Below are 8,821 nucleotides of genomic sequence, written 5' to 3'. Positions count from 1 at the left end.
TTGACTCCGCCCATCTTCCATATGTCACCAAGTTGACTCCGCCTATGTTTCATGTCACAAGTTGACTCCGCCCACGTCCCATATGTCGCCAAGTTGACTCCGCCCATGTTTCGTAAGTCACCAAGTTGACTCCGCCCATGTTTCATATGTCGCCAAGTTGACTCCGCCCATGTTCCGTATGTCACCAAGTTGACTCCGCCCATGTTTCATATGTCGCCAAGTTGACTCCGCCCACGTTCAGCACGAAACCTGGAAACTGCCTCCTGCCTCCACCAGGTGGAGCTGCTAGCTGTTAGCTGTTAGCTGCTAGGTGTTAGCTGTTAGCTGCTAGCTGTTAGCTGCTAGCTGTTAGCCCAGACTGTGTTGTCACCATAGCAACTAACACTTAGAATTACTTAGTCACCATTTCATGGTGAACTAGACAAATCACCATGAGAATGAGTGAAGAACTGTTCTGTCTGTTCTGGTTCTGCGCTATGCGTTCTGCGCTCTGTGTTCTGTGTTCTGTGTTCTGTGCTCTGTGCTCTGTGCTCTCTGTTCTCTGTTCCTCTGTTCTGTGCTCTGTGTTCTGTGCTCTGTGTCTGTGCTCTCTGTTTCTCTGTTCTCTGTTCTGCGCTCTGCGCTCTGCGCTCTGCGTTCTGCGCTCTGCGCTCTGCGTTCTGCGCTCTGCGGCTCTGCGCTCTGCGCTCTGTGCTCTGTGTTCTGTGTTCTCCTGATCTGTCTGATCTAACCTGCTCTGATCCCACTGGATCTTGGAGCAAAACATTAACAAGGTGATCACATGAATATAGCTTTATTATTATTATCATTATTATTATGATTAATATTTGCAGGGTTACTATGTGCAGGTGAACTGCAGTGTTCAGGCTGATGGGTTTATAATAATAATAATAATAATAATAATAATAATAAAAAATAATATTATATTTGCAGGTTACTATGTGCAGGTGAACTGCAGTGTTCAGGCTGATGGGTTTATTATAATAATAATAATAATAATAATAATAATAATAATATTATATTTTGCAGGTTACTATGTGCAGGTGAACTGCAGTGTTCAGGCTGATGGGTTTATAATAATAATAATAATAATAATAATAATAATAATAATAATAATAATATTATATTTGCAGGTTACTATGTGCAGGTGAACTGCAGTGGTTCAGGCTGATGGGTTTATTATAATAATAATAATAATAATATTATATTTGCAGGTTACTATGTGCAGGTGAACTGCAGTGTTCAGGCTGATGGGAGGATCAGTGGAGTTCAGTGTCAGAAATGCTCCGACTGCTCAGGTTTCATCACAGTGATTCATTATAAAATATATTACATATATATTACATATTACAGTACCACATTAAAATATTACAGTATCATCAGTGTGTGTGTGTGTGTGTGTGTGTGTGTGTGTGTGTGTGTGTGTGTGTGTGTGTGTGTCTCCCAGCCAAAGGTGAGGTGATTCTGACTTCCTGTTCCTGGTTCTCTGACTCAGAGTGTGGGGGCAGAGCCAAGCCTGTCACCAGGCCAACAGTGACACCTACTGAAGCACAAGGTAACACCTACAGAAAGAGAGAGAGAGAGACACACACAGAGATAGAGAGAGAGAGAGAGAGAGAGAGAGAGAGAGAGAGAGAGACAGATAGAGAGAGAGAGAGAGAGACAGACAGAGAGAGACAGAGAGAGAGAGAGAGAGAGAGAGACAGAGAGAGAGAGACAGATAGAGAGAGACAGATAGAGACAGAGAGAGAGAGAGAGAGAGAGAGAGACAGACAGAGAGAGACAGAGAGAGAGAGAGAGAGAGACAGAGAGAGAGAGACAGATAGAGAGAGACAGAGAGAGACAGAGAGAGAGAGAGAGAGAGAGAGAGACAGAGAGAGACAGAGAGAGACAGAGAGAGAGAGAGAGAGAGAGAGGACAGAGAGAGACAGAGAGAGAGAGATCATGTTCATGTTTTCATTTCTGTCTTCTTCTGTCTTTTTTGTTCTGGTCTCTATGGATAATTCTTCTTCTTCTTCTTCTTCTTCTTCTTCTGCTTCTTCTTCTCTGGTGTCTCTCTGGATCATGCTTTCTTCTTCTTCTCCAGATTCTCCACCTGGAGGCTGGTTCATCGTCGTGGCAACGTAAGTCCTGCAGACTTAGAGACTTCAATAACTCCAACCTTAAGAAATAAATCTTGTTCTGTGTTTCATTCTCTTGAATCATTCTGATCTTCAGTCTTCTGCTGAGAGTTTTGATTTGTCTAACACTTTTTTGGTTGCTGCATAATTCAGTTTGTGTTATTTCATAGTTCTGAAATGTGGAGAGTAAAAATAAAGAAACATGTGGAGAGTGTTGACTGGTAGAGTTTACAGAGTATATTTTCTTAAACACTGTGAAGACCTGAAGTTTGTCCTGACAGGGCTTCCATCGTGTTTTCCGGCTTATTAAGACCAGACGAGTTTTTACTTTCTGATCCAGAGAGACTCCAGCTGTAGAATCAGCTTCAGGTCATAGAGCAGGAGGTCAGGGGTCAGAGGTCAGAGGTCACAGCGTCCTGACACTAGATGGAGTGACTCTTCCTGTGAGCCTGAACGATGATGGTTCATTATTTTATAGTTATAGTTATTTATAGTTTATTTCACTGTTATGTTGACTCTGTCATGCTGTTCTGACCTGCAGGGTTTTGTCTGTTGCTGCGGTTCTGCTGCTCTGTGTCTGTGTCAGTCTGCTCTCCTGCCGACATCACCACAGTGACAAAGGTAACAGGCTCCTCCCACCTGACAGCAGGCTCCTCCACCTGACAGCAGGCCCCTCCCACCTGACAGCAGGCTCCTCCTACCTGAGAATAGACTCCTCTCACCTGACAGCAGGCTCCTCCTACCTGAGAATAGACTCCTCTCACCTGACAGCAGGCTCCTCCTACCTGAGAATAGACTCCTCTCACCTGACAGCAGGCTCCTCCTACCTGAGAATAGACTCCTCTCGCCTAATAACAGGCTCCTCCCATTTTGTAAGACTCCTCCCACCTGACAGCAGCCCCCTCCCACCTGACAGCAGGCTCCTCCTACCTGAGAATAGACTCCTCTCACCTGACAGCAGGCTCCACCCACCTGACAGCAGGCCCCTCCCACCTGACAGCAGGCCCCTCCCACCTGACAGCAGGCTCCTCCCACCTGACAGCAGGCCCCTCCCACCTGACAGCAGGCTCCTCCTACCTGAGAATAGACTCCTCTCGCCTAATAACAGGCTCCTCCCATTTTGTAAGACTCCTCCCACCTGACAGCAGGCTCCTCCTCACTGATAGCAGGCCCCCCCACTCCATAACAGATCCCTCCCACATGATAACAGGCCCCTCCTCCTTGACAACAGGCTCCTCTCCCCTGATTACAGACTCCTCTCCCCTCATAACAGGCTCCTCCCATCCAGTAATAGGCTCCTCCCTTCTGGTATCAGGCTCCTCCCATCCAGTAATAGGCTCCTCCCTTCTGGTATCAGGCTCCTCCCATCCAGTAATAGGCTCCTCCCTTCTGGTATCAGGCTCCTCCCATCTAACCTCCTCCTCTGATATATGATGAAGATAAAAGACGTATTTTCATGTTTTTCTCTGTGTTTCCCTGCAGGCCTCAGTCAGCTGTGAGCTGCTGCAGCTCTGGAGCTTTTCTGTTTCCTTTTCACCGAAATCCTGAAAGCAAAACCCTCTCCGCTGCTCCATCAGGACCAACTCCTCCATCAAGACCAACTCCTTCAGGACTAACTCCAGGTAGTCCAGGTATAGTCCAGGTGTACTATAGGTGTGGTCCAGGTGTAATCCTGGTGTAGTCCAGGTGTACTATAGGTGTGGTCCAGGTGTAATCCAGGTGTAGTCCAGGTGTACTATAGGTGTGGTCCAGGTGTAATCCAGGTGTAGTCCAGGTGTACTATAGGTGTGGTCCAGGTGTAATCCAGGTATAGTCCAGGTGTACTATAGGTGTAATCCAGGTGTAGTCCAGGTGTACTATAGGTTACTCTGATTATCACCTTACTCCCATTAAGATAATCAGATTAAATAATAATTGTTTTGCCTTAACCAGGTTAAGATCAAACTGTATTTGTGTGCATGTGATCATGGTCAATGTGCACCAGGATCCCATGACACCAATGTATTAAGATGCAACTGATCAGATTGGTTATTGATTATAGTATGGCATCATCAGTCACAGCTGTTAATGGGGAAAAACAACATTGTTTTTTCTTTGCACATGCATCATCAAGTAAGACAATCCAACAGCAAAGTGATGCTGCAGGAACTGGAACAAACATCCAGCTCACCAAGGCTCAGCCAATGAGATTTAGTTTGGTGCTTTTATGTTCAGGGAGGGGGAAGAGATTTTTTACAGGATGAGAAGTGATTTCATTTAAAACTAACAGGATGCCACAGTATTTTAACTTTACACAGTATTTTACAATATATGTTACAGTGTGCCTGTTACCTGATAGAGTTAGTCCAGTTGGACCAGAGCCATATATAGACAGAGTTAGTCCAGATGGACCAGAGCCATATATAGACAGAGTTAGTCCAGATGGACCAGAGCCATATAGACAGAGTTAGTCCAGATGGACCAGAGCCATATATATACAGAGTTAGTCCAGATGGACCAGAGCCATATAGACAGAGTTAGTCCAGTTGGACCAGAGCCATATATAGACAGAGTTAGTCCAGATGGACCAGAGCCATATATAGACAGAGTTAGTCCAGATGGACCAGAGCCATATATAGACAGAGTTAGTCCAGATGGACCAGAGCCATATATAGACAGAGTTAGTCCAGATGGACCAGAGCCATATATATACAGAGTTAGTCCAGATGGACCAGAGCCATATAGACAGAGTTAGTCCAGTTGGACCAGAGCCATATATAGACAGAGTTAGTCCAGATGGACCAGAGCCATATATAGACAGAGTTAGTCCAGTTGGACCAGAGCCATATATAGACAGAGTTAGTCCAGATGGACCAGAGCCATATAGACAGAGTTAGTCCAGTTGGACCAGAGCCATATATATACAGAGTTAGTCCAGATGGACCAGAGCCATATAGACAGAGTTAGTCCAGTTGGACCAGAGCCATATATAGACAGAGTTAGTCCAGATGGACCAGAGCCATATAGACAGAGTTAGTCCAGTTGGACCAGAGCCATATATAGACAGAGTTAGTCCAGATGGACCAGAGCCATATAGACAGAGTTAGTCCAGTTGGACCAGAGCCATATATAGACAGAGTTAGTCCAGTTGGACCAGAGCCATATATAGACAGAGTTAGTCCAGTTGGACCAGAGCCATATAGACAGAGTTAGTCCAGTTGGACCAGAGCCATATATAGACAGAGTTAGTCCAGTTGGACCAGAGCCATACAGTATATAGACAGTTAATCCATATATAGACAGTTAGTCCGGTTGGACCAGAGTCATATATAAACAGAGTTAGTCCAGTTGGACCAGAGCCATATATAGACAGAGTTAGTCCAGTTGGACCAGAGCCATATATAGACAGAGTTAGTCCAGTTGGACCAGAGCCATATATATACAGAGTTAGTCCAGATGGACCAGAGCCATATAGACAGAGTTAGTCCAGTTGGACCAGAGCCATATATAGACAGAGTTAGTCCAGATGGACCAGAGCCATATATAGACAGAGTTAGTCCAGATGGACCAGAGCCATATAGACAGAGTTAGTCCAGTTGGACCAGAGCCATATATATACAGAGTTAGTCCAGATGGACCAGAGCCATATAGACAGAGTTAGTCCAGTTGGACCAGAGCCATATATAGACAGAGTTAGTCCAGATGGACCAGAGCCATATAGACAGAGTTAGTCCAGTTGGACCAGAGCCATATATAGACAGAGTTAGTCCAGATGGACCAGAGCCATATAGACAGAGTTAGTCCAGTTGGACCAGAGCCATATATAGACAGAGTTAGTCCAGTTGGACCAGAGCCATATATAGACAGAGTTAGTCCAGATGGACCAGAGCCATATAGACAGAGTTAGTCCAGTTGGACCAGAGCCATATATAGACAGAGTTAGTCCAGTTGGACCAGAGCCATATATAGACAGAGTTAGTCCAGTTGGACCAGAGCCATATATAGACAGAGTTAGTCCAGTTGGACCAGAGCCATACAGTATATAGACAGTTAATCCATATATAGACAGTTAGTCCGGTTGGACCAGAGTCATATATAAACAGAGTTAGTCCAGTTGGACCAGAGCCATATATAGACAGAGTTAGTCCAGTTGGACCAGAGCCATATATAGACAGAGTTAGTCCAGTTGGACCAGAGCCATATATAGACAGAGTTAGTCCAGATGGACCAGAGCCATATAGACAGAGTTAGTCCAGTTGGACCAGAGCCATATATAGACAGAGTTAGTCCAGTTGGACCAGAGCCATATATAGACAGAGTTAGTCCAGTTGGACCAGAGCCATACAGTATATAGACAGTTAATCCATATATAGACAGTTAGTCCGGTTGGACCAGAGTCATATATAAACAGAGTTAGTCCAGTTGGACCAGAGCCATATATAGACAGAGTTAGTCCAGTTGGACCAGAGCCATATATAGACAGAGTTAGTCCAGTTGGACCAGAGCCTTATATAGACAGAGTTAGTCCATATATAGACAGTTAGTCTATATATAGACAGAGGTAATCCATATATAGACAGTTAGTCCATATATAGACAGTTAGTCTATATATAGACAGAGGTAATCCATATATAGACAGTTAGTCCATATATAGACAGTTAGTCCATATATAGACAGTTAGTCTATATATAGACAGAGGTAATCCATATATAGACAGTTAGTCCATATATAGACAGAGGTAATCCATATATAGACAGAGTGAGACTAGTTGGACCAACACTGCAACACTCAGAGATCAGCTGGTTACTATGACAACAGTCATGTAGCCAGCCTGTGGAGCCAACATGGCCGACACTGAGAGGTGTGATGTCTGTACCTATGCACAGCTCTGGGTTATGGTACTGTAACCATGGCAACACCAACCCAAAATGCCTCATCAGTGTTGATGACAGATTTCCCTCTGTTCTGCTTTTATAGTTTTATTCCATGTTGTTCCTGAGTGTTTTATGTCCTCGGTATATTGTTTTACATAAACCTTTGTATCTTTATCTGTATCAGTTTGGTTCAGTTTCTCTTTCCTCTGATGGAATAAAGACAAACAGAAAGCTTCAGTTTTTCTGCTCATCAGCTCTGACAGAGCGGTGCTGCCCCCTGCAGGCTGCAGGGAGAACTGCAGGAAGCATCATGACCTCTGAAGACTGATTTATCTTCATGAACAGACTGAGCAGAGAACAGAGGCATGTGTCCCTCCGCTATGTTCTCGTCTATCAATAAAAATTATATTTGGTGAAATTATGCTCTAAAAAATATGACCGAACATCAGTTGAAAATCACAGTTGTTGAATCTGTTCACCGACGTGTTCAATGTCCGTTTCCATTCAAATGAATGGGAAGTAAAAATCTGAAGGCGACAAACTGGTCCAGCTGCACCTGATCTTGGTGAGGAGATTATATTCTGGTTTTCATGGCAGAGATCAATAACCTGTTATTATGAAATGTTTTGACAGGTTGGTCATGTCAGACATTAGATCTGTAATTCCTCAGCTGCTGGACCTTCCTCACACAGGTCTGATGAAGATGTCATTGCACCTGCACTGCATGTTGTGCTGGAGCATGTTGACAGATGCGTGTTGTAAAATGTTATTTATTGACGATAGTTCAATACAACTGAGGTGAACCCTCCTCTTCCTCTGGGGAACCCACAGACCCCAGAGCTAGACTTTCATATCTCACAGGTGCTTTATTCTATCATTCCTATTTTTCATGACTTTGTCAATCAATTTGATCCTAATGACTTCATATCATTGTTTTCTGTTTCTGTTTTAATTCGTGCTTTTTAAAAATACCAATGTATCGGGGTCCTGGAGGACACAGTCAAAAGTCAATTCCACCTGCAGTTATAATAGATGGAACTCTGTCAGTCATTTTGAAGGAGACAGAAGAAGAAGAAGAAATTGATTCTCACCTGTTCCTTGTAATTAATCAATGGGAAAAAACATAAATGGAATTCAGATAAATGTGATGCTGTGATCAGACTCTCTGAGGGGCAGCGGGGCTCCTCCTCCTCCTCTTCCTCCTCCTCCTCCTCCTCTTCCTCTCCTCCTTTGTAGTTTCTTTTCTCATAAATTTCTGACTTCAGTCGCAGAAATGATCAGAAATTAGCTTTTTCTTGGAATATCATCCTCTCTCCCCAGCTGGAAAAAAAAACCATCACCTAGAATGAGCTGAATACACTGTTGGGCAATATAGGTCAATGAATAAGTACAATAAAAAATATAGTTATTATATTACCTACTTATTAAGTCTTAATCCGACACACTCCCGCACAGCAGGGGGCGGCTGGCACCTCTGACTGACTGCGGTCCGCCGGGAACCAGAGAAGAAGAAGAAGAAGAAGACGAAGAAGACGAAGAAGAAGAAGAAGAAGAAGAAGAAGAAGAAGAAGAGTTCGGTTCTGGGCAGCAGGGTGAGGATTATTAAAGGATTTTTAAAGTTCCGCTGTTCGTAGTCGGTCGGGAAACGGCTGGTTTGTTGTTGTTTGCTTTGGTGTTTCTGTCGGCGGAGGCTGTTAGCTCGTGTTAGCTCGTGTTCACTCGTGTTAGCTCGTGTTCGCTCACAGAGACGATGCTTCCCTCCCGCTAGCTTTAGCAGTAGCGTTCACGTAAATACTTCCATTATCGGACGCGCCCTCCTCTGACGAGTTTCTGTCCAGTTTCCAGACA

Source organism: Centroberyx affinis, unplaced genomic scaffold (assembly GCF_046629955.1).
Source record: "Centroberyx affinis isolate AG114_WGS23_722 - 3 ecotype Tasmania unplaced genomic scaffold, CSIRO-AGI_Caff_v1 ptg004963l_1, whole genome shotgun sequence".
NCBI classification, from domain to species: domain Eukaryota; kingdom Metazoa; phylum Chordata; class Actinopteri; order Beryciformes; family Berycidae; genus Centroberyx; species Centroberyx affinis.
The sequence above is the reverse complement of the archived record's forward strand: the minus strand, read 5'-3'. Positions refer to the sequence as shown.